The 21,074-nt window shown below is 36.2% G+C and overlaps 1 protein-coding gene and 1 long non-coding RNA gene across 7 annotated transcripts in view; one reads left to right on the top strand and one right to left on the bottom strand.

Moving 5' to 3' along the window:
• The window catches only part of CNTN4 (contactin 4), an 899,609-nt gene that overhangs the window by 400,829 nt on the left and 477,706 nt on the right, over positions 1-21,074 (bottom strand). The gene's annotated exons all lie outside the window — the stretch shown is intronic.
• LOC123383761 lies at positions 15,978-17,983 on the top strand. The gene is made up of 3 exons (XR_006593921.1): positions 15,978-16,079; positions 16,226-16,315; positions 17,568-17,983. It is a non-coding gene; the product is annotated as an uncharacterized LOC123383761 (long non-coding RNA).

Raw genomic sequence — 21,074 nt, 5'->3', positions numbered from 1 at the left:
TTAAAAAAAAAAACTTTTCTTGGATAGTGCAGAGTGATATATCTTACTGATGTATATATTTAGTTATTATGTAAAGTGCATCCTCTTTTCAATAACTGAGCAGCTCATGCCATGTCTTTCCACCAAAGACAGTATCTTCATCTCTCAATTCTAGATTTAAACATTTCAAATGATTAAAGTATATAATCATTTATAGATTTTTAAAAATAATATCCTTCTTTGGCATCTTACATAAAACTAGCAGCAAATATATACTGAAACAGCACTTTCTTACGAAGGAATGCTTTTTTCTCCATAATAAAGAAATGCCACCATAGACACAAATATTTTTTGCTACTTAAGAGTTTTTTTTTAAGTGTAATTCTCCAACATTGAGACTTTAGGCAGTGTTTGCATTACAGACTAGTTCAAGTGGAGTAACGTCTAAGAGAAAAATGCCAGAGTGAATGTTAATATATTTATATGTAGAGCTAATACATTTTTCATTTAACTATAGAGTAGAAGCTAATACATTTGTGTAGTGAAACTAATACATTTTTCATTACTTAAATGCATAGTAGATGCTTCCAGAGTTACTAATGAATTTACATGAGATCCTCCAAAGAACTTGGAAACAATCTAAGTCATTTTCCAACAACTATGTCCACCTCCTCATGAAGAGTAATGATGGTAAGGGATAGGATACCATTTGTAGAGAGTAAGTAAGCATTTCTTTATCTACAGTATGAACAGTGTCTATAAAGGTAATGGCACTTTAGGTAGAGAATTCATGTTTCCGCTTTATTACTTTATTCTGAGTGTATCTCATTTCTTCCTTTCATTTCCTGACAAGTGACAGAGCAGATGTTTTTCTCCTTCTTCTTCTCCTTCCTTACCAGAAAGGTTTTTGAGGTCAAGAGCCGCAGATCAAGTGACTTTCTGAATTAACCTCATGCCAGCAAGTTTACAAACACATTGCTTCTGCTTTGCCAAAGACTTCAAAGGCAGCAGACTATGGTGATTACTTGGGCGACATTTTGGAATTAGCCATAGTTACGATTAGATTATTAACACTAATACAATAGACACAAAAGGCGTCTTTGGAGAAATCCCCACCTAATTAAAAAAAGATACACTGAATTTTCACAATGGATTTGATGGTGAAATCAAGCTTGGATTTCTGTATAAACACAAGAAACAAACATATTAATGGGCACAAAGTTCACCAAGCTGACATCTCTGTGTATTAAGTATATATAGGAGCAGAATTTGGAGGCAAAGCACTGAATGTAACTAGTGTGAAAAAGACACAACTTTTTTGTTTGATAAAGACAATTATTTTGACAAATCCAATGACTAAGAAGCAGGCCAGGGCACTGATTGCTCTGTACCATTCTGGAATGGGGGCACCATTCACATGGTGTTCTTTGTGAACAATGCTCCTGGATCTGTGCAAGATGGCAGATGGCTACAGCCAAGGTTTATATGACCGGATTCCTATGTAAAAATGGCCGATTATTTCAATATCTTAAATTGTTCTTTGGACTACAGAAACAATAAATGTAGAGGTTAATAATTTCAAAAAAGCAACCTGAAACAAAAGCTAGATACGTACAAGTTTTCAATTAAATAAATATACTTCTCATTACTTGTAGTTTTTCAATCAACACATACTGATTGTATACTTAAGGTAGTATAGCTTGGTGGTTAAGAGCATTTCTTGTGTTTAAATCCTGATTTGGGGCACTCATTAGCAGAGTGACCTCTGGTAATTTGCTTAACTGTTCTGCTCCTCAGCTTTATCACCCCTAAAACAAAGATTTTGATGATATACCTTGCTCAGTGTCATGAGCATTATTACTCTCGAAGTGCAGGCAGCCTGTTTGGTCCAGAGTAAGGGCTAAAAATAAACCTCGTTAAGTTACTATTACCATCACCTGTTATAATGATTTGTTCTCACAGGTGAATTTAATTTACAGGAATTAGAATGACAGCTCAGAAGGCTCTCAATGATTTTGTGCACTATGGTGAGTGAAAGAGTGGCATAAACCTGAAGTTCTTGGAGTAAGCCTTGAGCTCTACATGCCACTCCATGCCATGCTGAATGTGATTCTGGTGTGTCAAAGGGCATATTTAAAAAAAATAATGTTTATCTATTTTTGAGAGAGAGACAGACAGACAGACAGAGCACTAGCTCGCTCGAGGGAGCAGGGGAGAGGCATAGAGAGAGGGAGACACAGAAGGAAAGGGCTCCAGGCTCAGAGCTGTCAGTACAGAGCCTGACACGGGGATCAAACTAACAAACCGTGAGATCATGACCTGGGTCGAAGAAGGACGCTTAACCGACTGAATCACCTAGGTGCCTCAAGGGGCATATTTTACATACAACATGGGTCACAAGGATAAGAAAAATACTTAATTTAATGTTCAATAGCATTTTCCCCCCAATGTTATAGGGAAATTCAGAAGTATTGGATTTAGTTAGAGGTAATAATATATCCCTTTCCATCATGGCCCTTTCCTAAAGGTTCTGAAAAGTAATTTTATCTCTTCACTGTTTTTAAAAAGAAACTGAATGAGATCATAATTGCACTGTGTAGGCCATGTACCTGATAAGCACTAGGGAGAATTAAATAGTTAATAAGACATAGTCTTTGTCTTTTATGAGATTACAAATTAGGAGAGAAAGTAAACATAATGCAGCTAAACAAGAATGAAATGATTTTTTTAAATTTTTTAATGTTTATTCATTTTTGAGAGAGAAAGAGAGTGCAAATGGGGGAGAGGCCAACACGAGGCTCCAAGTGACCAACTGTGAGATCATGACCTGAGCCAAAGTCGGATGCTTAACCGACCAACTGAGCCACCCAGGCATCTCAGGAATGAAAAGATTTTTTAAATATTGCAGAGTTTGGATTCTTGTATAGTTAGTGTGAAAAGTTATTTTCTCTAGTGCATCTTAGTTAAGTTTCCTCAGATTAAAAACTATATATAAAAATTGAAGTATTTATTTTTGAATCACAGTTATTTATATATGAGTCCCTTATTATAGGGATTCATTATGAAAACTATAATTAAGTCACCAAAAGCAGTGTAAGAACTATATGATGGAGAGGAGTGACCAACCTCAGGCTCTTGAAGACCCAAGCATCTTCTATAGCACAAGGTAACTCTCAGAATATTTTGTTTTTACTAGATTGTATGTTGTTTTTAGTGTCAAATTTGCTCCCTTCTTACAGTGCATCTGAACATCTCTGGGGGTAACCACAGCATTTGTAAGGTTCACTGACAGAAGCATTCTGCTAACTGCATTTTGCTATTACATAATAAATGAAGTCTTTCAAAACTAAGTATTCATCACAATAACCCATCACACTGTATGGATTTCAATCTTAGAGTAACTGCTTACCTTTTTTTCTTACCCCTAAGCGAATTTCCTGACCTAGTAACATTGGCTTCCTAACATCAGTAATAACAAAGCTAGAAATAAAGCATCAAACACTGCATGAGAGCCATTACTCTTATAAAACATTGACAATACTTAATTAATTTCTGAAGAAGAAATTAAAAACTTTACCTGATAATACTACTACTCTCACATCAGCCAGTATGAATGAGATCTGATGGAAATGCAAAACAAAATAAAACAAAACAAAACAAAACAAAAAAACAACCTTTTGTAACTTGGTTAACCAATAATAAATACACACACACACACACACACACACACACAAACACACACCTTGATAAATACAGACATGTTAATTTCACAAAAGATTTAACAATATTAAGGTACAGTTTCTCAGCATTACTTAGGATTTATATACCAATAAGGTATGGGACTGTGTTGGGGCTATGAGGCAAAGAAGAGGTCACTACACAGCAGGGGTCAGCAAACATTTTCCTTAAAGTAAATATTTTTATACATAGTAAATATTTTAGTAACATACAGTTATACAGGAAGTAAATATTTTAGGCTCATATGGGACTTTAAAGTAGTGGGGGGGGCACAATTCGGTCTATAATAGATACCTATTTTGGTTATGTTTTAAGACACAATATCACTATAGCCAATGATAAGTGATCAAATTAAATTATTCTGACGGTCTACAGTACCAGTAGTTGGATTCTTACTCTAACAGGCACACAGCTGGGAAAGATTTGCTCAGAAAAATTATATTTTGAGTTTTTAAAGAACTTTTTTTGTCTTGTTCCAAATTATCACAACTTAGAAGAATTATTTTGAGATTTTTTTTTTTAAATAAAACTTTTGGTATACCCAATTCTGAATGATCACAAGATTAGGTTCCCTTTAATAAGGCAGTTGTTAGGCTCTACAAATCAGACGTGGAACTAAGGTTGAAGGATGTTCAGCTGATTTTTCAGGATTCAGATCTGATTTCTTTCCAATTTGGAAGAATAGAGAGCCCTGCTCTCATTTCACTGACATTGATAAAGGCAACCAGGGGGGGAAAAATCCCACTTCATCCTTGCCTACTGATGGCAATCAGAGAAATTTGGAAATTTCTCAATAGTCACTTAGATTGGCACAAAACCAGATCAGATATCCACTGCATTCTATCTGGAATGAAAAATATCCTCATGAATCAAACCTTTTAAAGACTTTCTTCTTTTTTGCTCCAAGACCCAAACACTGTGGAATAGCAAAGTTAGTCTGTGGAGCCATTTCTCTTGAGCTGCCCTACTCCTACTTCTAAAAGTGCAGAGGTGGCCTGGCCTGGCCTCTTTGCTTCTCAGTGTTGATGACTGCTTTCTACCTGCTATCTCATAATCTCATTCTTCTTATTCAAATTCCCCTTCACCTAAGCTGTTGCTTTGGAAAGCAGCTGAAAAGCTAATTTCTGCTAAAAGGAGTATGATCCAAACCTTCTTAATATGCTAAGCTTCCTCCAGAGTCAGCACACACATTTTAGCAGGGGTGCTGGGTAGAACAAGGGTTAACAGACTGAATGGGTCAAAGCTGATGAAGTTTAATGTACGCACTAAGTTAAAGGAAGAGATACTTTCAGCCTACAGAAGCCTTTTCAGCCACCTCTCAAATTACATTATGAAGCAAATCCCTAACAAATATATTCACAAGTGTCACCTGCAGGATAATTAAACAATGACGGAAAACTTGACAACTACCACTTTTATGATTCTAAGGAGAGATACTTGATGGTATAATAAAAAGTAAATATCTTCAATTAAAATCTGCAAGATGTTAATTAAGCTGTTAATCTTATGATTCATAATAAATTCATTTTAATTAGTAAACTGTGATGTGTTTCTGAAAATGGAAAAAAAATAATACATGTTGGATACAGGAAACATCACTCATATGGATGACAGACCCTGTTGGCAAACAAAACCTATTGCTTGCCAGCAGATTAAGAAAAAAAAGATTAAAGATATTTAAGAAAAATGACACCTTAATGAAATCATATGCTAGGAAAGAAGCGTAATTCATAAGACCTGGTAGGATCCAATTCAGAACTGAGTGCCCCCCAACTTCATGCCACACACATTTTTAAACTACTGAGGATGTGCAAACTCTGTGAAAAGAGTTGCAACAACCCAAAAAGATACAATATATATACAGTTCTTGCCCTTAAAGTAGGGTCACCAACTTGTTCTAGCTGCCTGGGGCTTGTGTTTAGCATGGTAAGTCCTGCAGCTCTGGAAATCTCCAGCCTAATGGAGATGGTTGGATTCTACCTCAAAAGTAAGTTCAGACAAGTGAAAAGGTGAGGCAGAAGCCCAATTATATAAGATAAGCAGAGTGGGGGATGCGGACCACGTGTAACGGACTAGGAACATATCAAATATTAAGATGACAGAATGAAACAGAGTTCTCTGTGTTATCCTTGAATCACTTCCTAGTGATGAGGTAAATGTGAGAAGTGCATGGTAAATGTGAAAAGTAGAATCCCAAACACAATGCTTACTTCTTGTAACAATTTTTCTATCTCTATCATCTAGGACGTTTGAATAAAAAAAGTTAAATTGGAGGTCAACACCACAGGAACATTAAAATTTTGTTTACTAAAGATTCTGTCTAAATAATCTGAGTAATCACAATTTTCCAGTGTAGCCGTACATCAAAAATGTAACAAGAACCATTTCCAAGCCAAGACAACTCTGCTCTTACTTCAGGCCATAATTTGCCCTGTTAAGTGATGCAATGGTTTTATATTTTATCCATTTTACTCTTAGAGTAGACTGCAATTTTTTTTTAAATTTTTTTTCAACGTTTATTTATTTTTTGGGACAGAGAGAGACAGAGCATGAACGGGGGAGGGGCAGAGAGAGAGGGAGACACAGAACCAGAAACAGGCTCCAGGCTCTGAGCAGTCAGCCCAGAGCCTGACGCGGGGCTCGAACTCCCAGACCGCGAGATCGTGACCTGGCTGAAGTCGGACGCCCAACCGACTGCGCCACCCAGGCGCCCCTAGACTGCAATTTTTAATACAAGACAGAAAGCACAATCATAAGGGAAAAGCTTAAGAGACTCTAATATATTAAAATTAAGTATGTCTTAATTTTACTCAGAATATTCCAAATAAGTAACAAGGCAAGCAACCTATTGGGGGAAATATGTACACACACACACACACACACACACACACACACACACACACACACACACACGTATGTATGTGTGTAAATGTATGTGTATATATATGTGTGTGTGTGTGTGTATATATGTATATAAAAGTATCCAGAATGCAGACAATCCTAGAAAACTGTCAAATGATGTGCACAGGCAATTCAAAGAAGAGAAAGACTTAAAAATAAAAATTTCAACATACTATCACATTGAGATATCATTTCAAGTTCAATCGATTGTCAACATGCAAAAGTCTGACAGTATCAAGTGTTGCAATGAATGCCATGTGAAGAAACTGATACAATTAGACACTGCTGGTAGGAATTTAAATTAGAATGATCCTTTAAAAACCAATTTTGAATTATCTGCTGAAGGTGAGGATACTTATAACTCAATGATTCTTTTTGTTAGAGACAGAGAACATGTATAACAATAGTCATAGCAACATTATTGGTAAAAGCAAAAAAAAGGAAATCAATAGTAAATGAATAATAAATTGTGGTATATTAGTTCAATAAAAAATGATAGAAAAGGGAAAAAATAAAATGAATTATAGTCAATTGTAATGTATAGATGAATCTGATGAACTTAAATTGAGTGAAAAAACAAGTCATAAGTTTCAATATGATTCATTCATATAAATTTTATATTTATTAGGAAATAATGTGATAAAAGCTACAAAAGCAAGCAATGCAATAATGAACAAAATTCAGATTAGTGGTTACATATGAGGGAAGGAGAGCCTGGGGTCACGTAGCAGGCTGAGAATTTCAAAGTTAATGGTAATGACATCATTAGTACATGTTTTATTATTATACTCTATACCTTACACATACAAGGATTCCTATATGTTGACCCAATATTTACTGAAACTAATTTTAAAACAGAATATAGGCTCATTATATGATAAGCCATCACATGAAAAGTTACCAGGGTCCTCCAAATCCTGGAAGTCTGTTCTTATGGCATCCATCTATCCAGCTAAGGTACATGGGTTTTTAGGGACCTGGTACATCTTTGGAGGCGCAAGATGGTGGTAGACTACAATTCTTATTGAACACAGAGTTACAGTACTGAAAATAATACTGGTGATTGTGTGTTAAGCACTTACCCTGTGTTCATAACTGTTTTAATCCTCTAAGTGCAATCTTTCATTTAGCCCTCTCCAGAACTCTGGAAGGTAGGTATTGTTATTATTCCCATTGTTACAGATGAGGACCTTGAAGCTTAGAAAGGTAAAATAACCCACTCAGCACCACACATCTAACGAAGTCGCGTAGCTAAAATTAATGGAAGAATTCCAATTCTAGAGTGAGGACTCTTAAACACAATGCAAACTCTACCTGTACAATAAAACTAAAGGTTAACAGGGGGATGGATAAGCACAGAGCCTGAAAATCATGCATGGTTCTAGGATGGCATCGAGGTTGCAAAGTTTGACAAGTCAAAGGTTAGGCGTTACTCCACAAATTAATTTTTACTCACAGTAGATGCTGAATTGTGGCAACATGTACATAGCTAATATATCAAAGTACAACTTTTGCTTCCTCAAATAGTTTTTAAGAGTTACATCCTTAAGAATCCAGACCTCATCTAACATTAACAACAACGTCCACTACAAGAGTTCATAGCTTTTTTTTTTATGTCAGGGACCCATTTGATACTCTCGTGAGACCTTTAGATGCTTTCTCAGAGTAATACATTTTAGGCATAAAATAACATGCATAGCATTACTAATACTCAAATATGATTATAAAACATTGTAAACTTCTGTTATAAAATAAGTATTTCTGTTAGTGAGCATAATAACTATTGAAATTTCAAAGTAGTAAATGCATAAGCAATGTGTGGAGATATTTGTAATAACTGTCAATACATTATAAATAAATCACTGATTTCTACCAGTTGCAAAACCACAGTAAGAGGTCATAATTCCATTATTACCACCTACATTCATAATTGAAGGAACTGCTAAATTTCAGTGAAACGTTACTGAACAAAGAATTTAGTGATTCTGTAAAAAAAAATTTTTTTATACTTGTGGGTCCTGGGTAAGCAGCCCGGATGCAGTTTTTATTAGTTTGCTTCTCCACACTCACCCCCATCTGACTTATCTGGGTTTCCCAGTCAGGGACACTGCTCTCCTCTCTGTGCCGTTTCAGTCAGGCTGATACAGATACCATTGTTTTTCATTCTGTATTCCCAAGCCCTATGATGTATCCAAGCTACCTTGTTACTGCAGTAGTTTCCATGCTTGCTCTTTCACCAGGGAGCAGTTTTATGATTCATCATTCACGCCACACAGCCCCCTCTCCTAATATATAAGTTTGACAAAAGGCAGAGCACTTTGGGAACTAGCATTCATCATGCTTGTTTGCACAAACCTGATTTATGTTTACCTATCCCCTGACCTCTCCTGCCCCCCTTCTGTCTAGATTCCAGTAGGAAGCTCCACAGTCACAGCTAAATATCATCCCAAAGCCTTGGTAAAACGGTCGTATGCTCGGAGAAGGATTAATAGCACACCACAAGAATATCTGTGCAGTGATCCATAAAACTCAGAAATGATTGCAGAGCTTCAGGACGAAGAGTTAAAATGACAAAAATATATGGACCATGAATGGACAAAACAAGGGGGTAGACAATCAGGAAAGAAAACATGAGAATAAAAATGAAAATAAAAGAGAATTAATCACAAAAAATGATCCTTCACCAAGCTAATATTCAGTATTTACAGGCCCACCAGAATATCATCCTTGACTAAAATGAAGATGAAGGGATTTTGTCATATTTGGGTAAAGCAGAGAAGTAGCTTTCTACAGTGCTTTGCACCATTTTTCAAGGTGAAAGAAAATATGCCTTCCATAACACAGCATGGATCTCGTTCCTTTGCAGGTAACTCTTTGATGGCTATAGAAAATTACTTTACTATGTATAAATGCAGAAATGATACTGAGAAATCAAAAAAAAACAATAGATAACAACAACATGGATGGACCAGTGGGTATTATGCTAAGTAAAATAAGTCAGGCTGAGGAAGACAAATACCAAATGATTTCACTCATATATGGAATCTAAAACAACAAATCAATTAACAAACAAAAAGAATCAGACCTATAAATAGAGAACAAACTGATGGGTGCCAGAGGTAAGGGCTATGGGAGGATGGGCAAAATAGGTGAAGGGAAGTGGGAGGTACAGGCTTCCAGTTATGGAATGAGTAAGTCCCTGGAATGAAAGGTACAGTATAGGGAATATAGTCAATGGTATTATAACAGGGTTGTATGGTGACAAATGTAGCTACACTTGTGGTGAGCATAGCACCACATATAGAGAAGCTGAATCACTATGTTGTACCCCTGACAGTAATTTAACAATGTGTGTCAACTATACGAAAATAAAAATAAAATAAAATAAAATAAAAAGATACACATCCCCATTATCTTCAGCTGACCTACTTTTCACACTAGGAGAACCATTCTTTAAAAGCCCTGGTTTTAGGGGTGTCTGGGTGGCTCAGTTGGTTAAGCGTCTGACTTTGGCTCAGGTCATGATCTCATGGCTTGTGATTTCAAGCCCCACATCAGGCTCTGTGCTGACAGCTCAGAGCCTGGAGCCTGCTTCAGATTCTGCGTCTCCGTCTCTCTTTGCTCCTCCCCCAGTCACGCTCTGTCTCTCTCTCTCTCAAAAATAAATAAACATTAAAAAAAATTTTAAAAAAAGAGCCCTGGTTTTAGAGTCAGAGTTCACTGGGCTCAAAATTCTCATTTTTCCATTGTAACTATGTGATCTTGGGTGAGATACTGACCTCTGTGAACTTCTGTTAGTTCAAGAAATGGATTTATTAACATCTCTCCTTTTATAGTTGCTTTGGAATAGGCTATCTTAAGACAATGTATAAAAGGGATTTTGCATAGGGGCTGGCATACATGAAAACACTCAACAGTAATAACTATATTATTTGTCCATTAAATGCTCAAATGTTCCAGGTTTTACAGCCATCTCCTTTCTTTCAAAATGGACTTGTCCTAAATCTGTACTATGTCTATACCATCAGAATTAGAACCAATAAATGACTTTCCTAACATAGTAAGTTGTACTAACTGGATGTCCTTCGAAAGACAGAAACATTTTTGAGATTATCGCCCCTCTGTAATAGTCATGACAGGTCATCTAACATCTGCATTAAGACCCTTACTTATGTGAAACTATTATCAACAAATCTTCATTGAACAGCTACTTTATTCACTGTCAGCCCTGTAACTGCTGTGGTATTGTTACAAGAGGAACATCATGTTTATTGCATCTAAGTGTCTCATAGTGCTACTCTGGCCGAATGAAGTCCTTATATGCTGTCCAATGAGGTCTACCTTTTCCAGACGCCCATGTGGAAGTTACTTTTTTTCTACCAAAAGGTAATAAGCATAAAATACCCTCCTCTAGCCACAGTGAGTACAGAGCATAGAGTAAAAAGCAGAACCTTGAAACAGTAAAGCAAAAGGCAGACATGCAGAGCAAGAGTGGATTTAGGGAAGGAATATTTTATTTATTTATTTTTATTTTCAAGTTTATTTTTTTATTTTGAGAGAGAGACAGAGTGTATGTAAGCTGGGGAGGGGCAAAGAAACAGGGAGAGAGAGAGAATCCAAAGCAGGCTCCATGCTGTCAGTGCAGGGGCCAACACAGGGCTCGATCCCACAAACTGAGACAGACGCTCAACCGAGTCACCCAGGCACCCCCCCACTTTTTTTCAAAGTTTATTTATTTTGAGAGAGAGGGAGAGACAGAGCACAAGCAGGGGAGGGGCAGAGAGAGAACCCCAAGCAGGCTCCACACTGTCAGCACAGAGCCTGATGCGGGGCCTGAACTCAAGAACCATGAGATCATGACCTGAGTTGAAATCAAGAGTTAGATGCTTAACTGACTGAGCCACCCAGGTGCCCCAGGGAAGGGATATTTTGTGTTAGGGCACAGATGAAACCCAAAGTGTCTCAGCACTCTTTCTCATAAGGGATCCCTCCTGCATTTAAATACATGGTAAGGCTGTGATTTTGCAGAGCACAATGAAGAGTATGAATATCTAGAAGCAACAAGGCAGCATCCAATGGTCTGGATAAAGCTCTGTGCAGGGCATATAAAGGGTACCAGAGAAGACACTGAGAAGTCATGTCTGAGTTGTATCCGAACACTTATCATTCTCTTGGCCATCCCTGCTTCAGGTTTTCACAAATTCTTTTGTGAAAGGACAGTGAGTCACAACTTAGTGAAAATGTTTCTTATAACAATGCAAATTATATGACTATAATAAATTGTATTTGGTTCTCACTCTGTGAGGTTCATTATTCATTCTTCACTTAAAATTTTTATGTTTTTAATAAAATACAAGTTAAGAACTCTTCACGTATTTTTACAGTTATAGAAATAGGGTGAAACACACCTGAGAACTGTAGTAAAAATTATGGTGAGGGGGAAAGGCAGAACAGAATGTTCCCTTCCAGAATGTTCTTAGGCAGACTCTCATTCCTCATGTTACACTTTTATATACATAAAAGGTGAAGAGAAGGAGGACAAGGAATTGCTGAAATTTACTAAGAACATTCGAGGTGTCCAACAACATGCCAAGATTTTTGCCGTTTTCTCATTTAATCTTCTAAACAACCTTAAAAGGGAGATATCACATTTATTATTTCATTTTATAAATGTTGAAATTATGATGCAGCAAGGTCCAGTATGGACCCAAGTTCAAATATATACTTTCTAGATTTCAAGTCATTCTTATTTCATGTTTAGTTTTTTTTTTCTTATAGCATATAGTCTGCTTTAGTTAACATTAGGAAAGAGTCCCAAAAGGATAAAACCATGTCTAACCAACCTTAATTTTTAAGAGAGGTGTTTTGGAGTTCAAATGCCTTCTTTAGAAGGAGGGATAATGGTACGGGGCTATTATAGAGGCTAGTGATGTGTGTATTTCTCTGTCATTGAGGATTTCAGATTTTCTAAATCCTATTTATCCTATGCACAAGGACATTATTGTGTAAACAGATTTTTCACTTCAATCCAAGCAATTATAAATGATTACACTTAACCTGTAGCAATATTTATTTTATATAGTTAAATCCTATATAGGTATAAAAGTATAGGGTTATTATTTTAGCCCACATATTCTGTAGCTTAGATTTCCAGGGATCCTTAATAAATCAATAACTATCTTAAATTCAGAAATACTTTCTGCATCACCAGAGGAGCTCAGCTAAAGTTGTATTAAGTGAAAAGTAAAATTTGATTTCATATAGTATAGTGTTGCCCTGCTCTCAATTATTCAATGTTAGTACAACCAAGTGAGTGATTGGTTTACCTCCAATTTTTGCTGTCTCTAGGGAATGGGACAGACAACATATTACTATGTGAGTACACATTTGGAAAGACACTCATGGTAGAAAAAAAAATGCAACAGGTACAGAAACAGGAGCATAGTCTCTATCACAGGAAAAACAGATTCCAAAATTGAAAGGTTAAAGTCATAAGCTCTGAGTACCAGTGTGAAAATGAATGTCTTGTCAACAGAGAGGATGTAAGCAGGTGCATCCCTGGTAAACTATGATCAATAGAAAAAAAAATTCAAGGAAAAAGTGTGTGGTGTCTCATATTTTTCATCAGGCAAATAAAAATACTTCTCTGTAAAGATGTAAAAAACAACAACAACAACAAACAAACTGCAACATACCATGTGATACCCTAGAAATAGATTCAACAGGTCTTATCCCTTCTTGTATTATTTAACCAAATAGTCCTATTGATGTGAATCATTTTACAACTGTGATCCAATGACCATCCTTCATCTTTCCTACACAATTGTGAAATATTTTAAGAGATAACAGAAACAGAAAATAAAGGCATACATGGATGCTACAAATATTTTTCCCAAAAGTGAATGGTGGAATATTTGCTATCAATCCCTCAAAGTATTTATTTGAAAATATGTACTCCCAATATTACTTCTGTGTTGCATCTGGGCATATGAATCAATATATATTGCTAGTAGGGGAAGCCCCACATTGGTGTTTTTAGTCACCTATAGCTGATAGCAAGAGATCAAGAACATAATGTTATTTATCATATTTGATCCTGGTGACAGCTCTTTGGGAGATATATATTATCTCTTCCTTTAAACTTAACTTCTGTATGTATTTGCTATGTACTTCTGAGTTGACAGAAATTATCCTAAATGATAATGAAGATACAAACACAAAAAGATGTGATCCCTGTCCTTAAGGAGCTTACTGTCTATGGAAAGAGATTCAAATGACAGCAACTCCCAAGCAATGTGATAAGGGCTACCATCTTGTTATTGTGAAGACATAAAAGAAAGGCACTAGGTCAGCCAAGAAACGCCTTCCTTATTTTACAGGTAACCGGTTCAGTGAGCCTAAATAATTTGACAAGGCACTGCAATGATTTCTAACCCAAGCCTCCAGATTCCAAATGTATTATTCTTTACATAACAGTACATTGTCAATGTATCTGAAAATATCTCCTACTTTTAAAAAAAGAGCATTTCAGAATATATTCTGATTTTTAAAATTAGATTTGGTCTCCCATATAAAACTTTGTTAGATATTATAGGTGTTAAATAATTGAAGCCATATGATATTAACAATGTGAGTAATCAAAACTTCCAGTAAAATATACTAAAATAAGAGCAGGAATTCCAATTCTAATTCCAATTCTTACATTTCCTACATGCCTACATTTATCATCCCAGCTATGCCACTTCCTATTTGGGGCACCTTGAGAAAACTACTTAATTTCTCTGTGGCTGAGTTTTCCAAGTTTGTGGAATGGGATCACTATAAATGCCTATTCCATAGGTTGTTGTAAAATTTAAAAGAAAAAAATATAGGGGCGCCTAGGTGTCTCAGTCAGTTAAACGTCTGATTCTTGATTTCAGTTCAGGTCTTGATGTCACCGTTCATGAGACTGAGCCCCGTGTCAGGCTGTGTGCTGACAGCATGGAGCCTACTTGGGATTCTCTCTCTCTTTCTTTCTCTCAAATTAATAAATACAATTAAAAGAAAAAAAAGAAAAAAAACATATAGCTATGAAAATGTCCTGGAACACAAAGTGACGAGGGTATTATGATTATTACTTGATACTTTTATTCAGCAAACCACTACCTATCTCTTCAAAATCAAAAATAAGTTCATGTAATGTGTTCAATGTGACATATTTTTGATAGGCACACTTATTGAAATCTCAAATATAAATGTCTGACCATTTCCTAAGCAACTCTTTGAAAATGACATTGTCTCAACACAAAGAGTACATACACTGAGAAGAAATGAGAACATTTTCATTATGAAAGAATATTTATATTTCTTGTAATAACCATGACAGAACGATCCATAGAAAGAAATCAGGGCACCCTGAAGAACTAAGATTCTTAATTTTTGACAAATAATGTAATTACAGAAAAATTTGTAGTATTTAAATATTATGTAAGAAATAATTAATTACTCTTGATGTCTGAGTCATCCCGCCTAGATTCCTGTTTTGGATGTTGGCTTTAGCTGACTCATGGAAATATTTCAGAACTAGAAGCAAAGGCATACGAATTCTTTTATAGGTCATTCCTAAAACCTAGATGCATCTCTTCTCTGCAAGCTAATTTTGACACCATCATGGATAAATGTGCCCAAACTTTCAAATTTCATTTATTCTAACTAAAGTTTGGTGATGACTGTACAACTCTATACATTTATTAAAAACCATTAAATTTCACACTTAAAATAAGTGAATTTAATGGTATGCAAATTATGCTTCAATAAAAGTGCTTTAAAAATTCAGTTAATCTTTTAGGAGGTATTACATTGGGTGTAAAATAGTTCTTGAACTTCATTCTGTTGTCTTGATCAAAGAGAAATCTCAACAATTTAGTTAAGAAAGCTTTTAAAAATGCCAAGTGCTTTAACACACTGAAATCCCTCTACCTTAATCCAGATAAGGGCTTTAAACATGTGCAGACATGAAAATGATCTAGGGGAATTCAGACACAAACAGATTAAAGATTCTTTCATATGATCACTGACACCTGCAAGGTTTAATTAAGCTGAAAGTCACCAACTTCTGCTCAAAATGCTGACTAGTGGCCTGTTAATTAGTTGCTTTTCTCATTGATTAGCAACTTATACAATACTCTGTTATAAATGGCTGTAATGCTTGCCTCGTTTCAGAGCTTAATTAATACGATATAGACTACTTAACAATTGTGTCCTTGTTTGATTTATGAAGCAAAAGCAGAAAATTTTATTGCTAACCCAAAACAGTGATGTACAAAAACACATTTCAAACCAAGCTAAGGCTGATCATATAAAACTTTCTTTGCTTTTAGGGAAACTCTGATGAAATGAGCCATCACTGCTTGTCATGAGTCATCAATTAATTTCTCAGAAATCATGTTGTCAACAACTTTTCAAGACAAATGTTTCAATATGTAAGTACCCATCAATTTTCAGTTATCTAAATTATACTTTAGAATGTTCTGTGGAATTAATTAAAATAACTGTGTGGGCACGTCTCTGCTTTTTTTTTTCTTTAATATCTATACATGCGGATGACTCCCAAATCTATTATCTCCAGACCCAGTCTCTTCCTGGAACTTGTGGCTAATGTATCTAGCTGCTTACCTGACATTTCTACAAGGATGCCCAAAACACATCTCCATCTAAGGTAACAGAGCCAAAACAGAACTCTTCTTTCTGTCTGCCACCTTTCCCCAGCAATCCTGCTTCCTACCCATCTCAGATAACAATTCTGCTACCTAACTAGCCTAAGCCAAATGTCTAGAAATTATTCTTTTTTCTCTCATTTCCTCACTTCTTCCCACATCTTCCCTTCAAAATATCTTGAATCTGTACATATTTTATACATTTCACCACTACCGCCTTGGTTTTACCACCGTTTGTACAACTGCTTCCCTATAATACAGTCCCCATACCTCATCCAGTAAGTTGTTTTGTCACTTCTCATATGGAGTTTCCCAAAGGCTTCTGACTATGTTTGAAATAAATACCGACATTTCTACAGTTGATTCCACAATTCCACATGATCTGGCCCTTGGAGACCTCTGACCTCATTCCCCTTTTTCCCCTTTTCTTACTGCATCTTAAGTGCATTCTCACCGGACGATCTTTGTGCCTGCTATTCCCCATGCTTCGCCTGTACTTCCCTGGGGTTCCACAGGCTGGCTCCTTGTTTTCATTTTCTTATCATTTAGATTTCAGCTTAAATGTTACTTCTTCAGAGAGGACTTCCTTGACCCCTTAAGATAGGCATCCACTTGCCTGCTTTCACAATGCTTTTCACTATCTCACTTTTTTATTGTTTTTATTGGTTAGCATATCTTGTTATTTTCTCTTTCCAGAATAGAATGTAAGCTCTTTAAGAACAGGTACCTTGTCTATCTCATCCTTTGATCTATCCAAAATGGTTAGAATGGCAAGCACATAGGAAGTACTCAGTATTTTGGTCTGGATAGATGTGGAGAGGTTTCTTCAATGTAGAGTTATTCTACATTGGTTTTCTTCTCAGAAGAAACAAACCCAAAACATGTAAGTTGCTAATCAAACTTTTACAACAGCAAACCTGATTCTATATTTGCCTTCAAGAAGAATGCTTATGACACTGAATAAGAACAAATGGTAAACTAAGGTGAAAAATGGTATTACAGTTGAGTTTCATCTTTTATGACAAGACTACATTCTAGCATTAATCCCACATCAAAAGTATGAGTTTAAAATTACTCTTACAAAAAGCCTTTCCATTGCCTGTTAAATATAATGCACATGGTCTTTTGTATATAAAGCAATATAAATGTATAAATGTGTAATATAAACAGTGCTTTCAAATATACTAATGAACATACTACAGACCCTTTTTGCCTACCTGACCATTAGTCACTCTGTTTCCTCTTTCCTAACAGGATCTAATATTTTCCTGTGGTTGGCCCTATACATCAGACAATGTGGGCCCATTCCCAACTGCTGAATTTGACCGAATCATTTTCCCTGCCAGGGACTGGTTTGGGTATGTGATGCAATTATGGCTAAAAAATAAATGAGGAGCAACAGGCTGGGAGGGCTTGTGGGCAAAGACATCATCACTAATAAAATATAGAAGAGATAGAACTTTTTCCACTGGACCTGACTCTCCATGTGAGCAAAGATGGCAGTCATCTTTCTTTCTTTCTTTCTTTCTTTCTTTCTTTCTTTCTTTCTTTCTTTCTTTCTTTCTTTCTTTCTTTCCTTCCTTCCTTCCTTCCTTCCTTCCTTCCTTCCTTCCTTCCTTCCTTCTTTCTTTCAGTATAGATAACACAATGCTACGTTAATTGAAGGTATACAACAGAGTGATTCAACATCTCTATATGTCATGCTAGGCTCACCACAAGTGTGGCTACCATCTGTCACCATACAACACTGTTACAAAATCACTGGTTAGACTCTATGCTGTGCCTTTTGCTTCCATGACTTCTACTTTCACTAACTGACAACCTGTACCTCCCATTCACCTTGATTGTTTTGCCTGTTCTCTTTCCTCTCCCCTATGGCAACCATCAGTTTGTTCTCTATATTTACACAACTGATTCTACGACAGCTAAGTTCAAACTCTCAGAATGAAAGAGTAAATTAATGGAGGAAAAGAAAACACTTATGTTACGGATGATATCGCTGCAATATTGATCTGCAGGCGCAGCCTTCAGTTATAATATGCAAAATATACTTTTACAATATTTTATCTTGAAACACATTGCTCATGTACAATACCCTAAGATTTTCCTCTACTCAGGCATGAAATGAAATGAGATTTGCTGAGTGACCATCTGATTCACTTTTATCTCAAGGTCACTCAGGTTAACACTCTTAGGGTGAAATAGTGTAAGAAATCGCTTGTGCTATTTAAATTAATATTTCTTTCATCTTTTCCTTTATGTTTGCAACATTGAATGTGACTAAATTAAATGCCTATATGTTGGCATACAATTCTATTTTCATCTTTAATAAAGACATCATAAAGTACATGTTTATTTCTTTAAAGAGTAAGAAGAAGACATGTAGCTTATCACATGAAATCTCTAATTCAAAGAATCTGTAAAATATATTTTATTTATATCACTCTACTGGCTGAAAGCATTATCTTCCTCATGGGATTCCCTTACCAATAATAATGTTCCCTACTTTGTGAAACTAATATTAATATGTCATATCTCTACTTCAAAACTGTTGCAAAACAACTATGTGCGTTCCAATTCTAAAAAAAGTAATAACATATTTTTGGGTACATTAGGTTGAACAGTAGATTCCAATGAAAAATGTGATAGCATTTTTAGCCATTACAATGTTATCATCTGGGCATATTTAATAGGAATCTTCATGGATGCAGCTTTATAATATTCCATCTGCTATATAGCCTGAGTCAGACTAAACCACCTAATAGTTCACCATACCATAGGATTGTTGCACTCAAAAGGAAAGCTCTTCTGACATTAGAAATTTAATTAAAAATTTCACAGCCATCTGTACAGATGCAACAGGGTCTACTACACAAAAGAGAGCCAAACATCTTAGTAAGTCTCTGTATCAACCTGTATTTCCTAAATTTTCAAGACAGGTTGTCAAAAATTTGTTGTTCTTTTCCTGTTCTGTTCTCTGCCTTCACCTGCACTCACCCTTCCCTTCTGCCTCTACATCACTTCTTTCATGAGTACCTTCCTGCCTTTTAAAAATATAAGTCAGGGACGCCTGGGTGGCTCAGTCAGTTGAGCGTCTGACCTCGGCTCAGGTCATGATCTCACAGTCCAGGAGTTCGAGCCCTGGGCTCGGGCTGTGTCCTGACAGCTCAGAGCCTAGAGCCTGCTTTGGATTCTGTGTCTCCCTCTCTCTCTGCTCCTCCCAGACTTGTGCTTTGTCTCTCTCTTTCTCTTCCTTGGGAATAAATAAACATTATTATTATTTTTTAAATAAGTCAACTTAACTTTTCCATGATCCTTCTCATTCTGTATTCTGCCCATTAATTGGGTATTAACAACAAAGTCCAAGCCAGGTGGGCACTGAAGAGCCCAAGAAAGAAGAAACAGAAAGAGCGTGAAAGTATCCAAGTCAAATTTCTCTTCAAATTCATAAAGTAGATTCATACAACAGTTATCCCAATTAGGAACTATCACCCATTTATGGAGATGAGGAAATCCAGATTCAGAGAAATACACTGACTGCCCCAAGACCATACCACTAGTGACATTCAAAGCTAGTTTTGCATTCATTTCATTACATTCAAGTCAATAGACATTGAAAATCTGTTTTGAAACAAGGATTGTGATATCATACAGGACACAGAGAATAACAGAATGCAATCTGTTTCTCTCAGTTGTGGTTGTGGGATCTTCTTACTACTGGAGATGGGCAGGGTCAGGTCCATCCTTGCCTCTCAGAGTTAGCAACACAGTTTCTTGCAAAGCCAACAACCAATGTTCAGAGGCCGCCTATATTTTCCCTACAGTCCTGGAGCTCAAACTGGAGAGGTGCTGTCAGTCTCACTGGTTGATCTCCTTTATCTGTCTTTACCTCTATCCCATGGCTATTAGCATTCTTAAAAGAGTCTTATCTATGACAGAGGAATTTTTAACAGGTTCCACTTTTTGTCCCATGTATTGTGATGATTTTGCTTTGAAACCTTCTCTTCTGCATGATTTGAAAGGCTACACACAGGGGCACCTGGATGGCTCAGTTGGTTAGGCATCCAACTGTTGAGTTTGGCTCAGGTCATGATCTCACTATTTGTGAGATCAAACCCTGCATTGCACTATGCACTGACAGTATGAGTCTGCTTGGGATCCTTTCTCTTTCTCTCTACCTCTCCCCTGCTCGCTCTCTCTCTCTCTCTCTCTCTCTCTCTCTCTCTCTCTGTCTCTCTCTCTCTCAATATAAGTAAACATTAAAAAAAATGAAGGCTGCACACATAGTGTTATATGATTATTTAAGAAGTGTTGCACCCTAACAATGTTAAGCATGTAAACTCTGCCACCATCCATCATTAATACCTGTCTACACATTGCTGAGCTTTGCTTGCAATATATGTCAAATGGGGATAATCACAAGATCTGAAAAGATAATAATATGGAGTAAATGACATAATACATATAAAGCATATTATAATTATTATAACATTTAGATGAAAGCAACTATTAGAGAAAAAACAAAACAATTACTACGTAGTGATGTTTATACTATCAACACAAATTTAAGCACTAATTTCAGGTCAATTAACTTCTTGCATCATGTACTTGAAAATGTGTTTTCTTCAAGTTAGTGGAGTACTATGTCAATTTCTTTTTGGCAATGGGAAATACTGCCATATTCTCAAATACAACACACTAAAATGTTCACAATGGCTGGTCTCCCATTTGGCTGCATGTTTCCAATTTTTAAACATTCTG

This window comes from Felis catus, chromosome A2 (genome assembly GCF_018350175.1).
Source record: "Felis catus isolate Fca126 chromosome A2, F.catus_Fca126_mat1.0, whole genome shotgun sequence".
Taxonomy (NCBI): Eukaryota; Metazoa; Chordata; class Mammalia; order Carnivora; family Felidae; genus Felis; species Felis catus.
The sequence above is the reverse complement of the archived record's forward strand: the minus strand, read 5'-3'. Positions and strand labels throughout refer to the sequence as shown.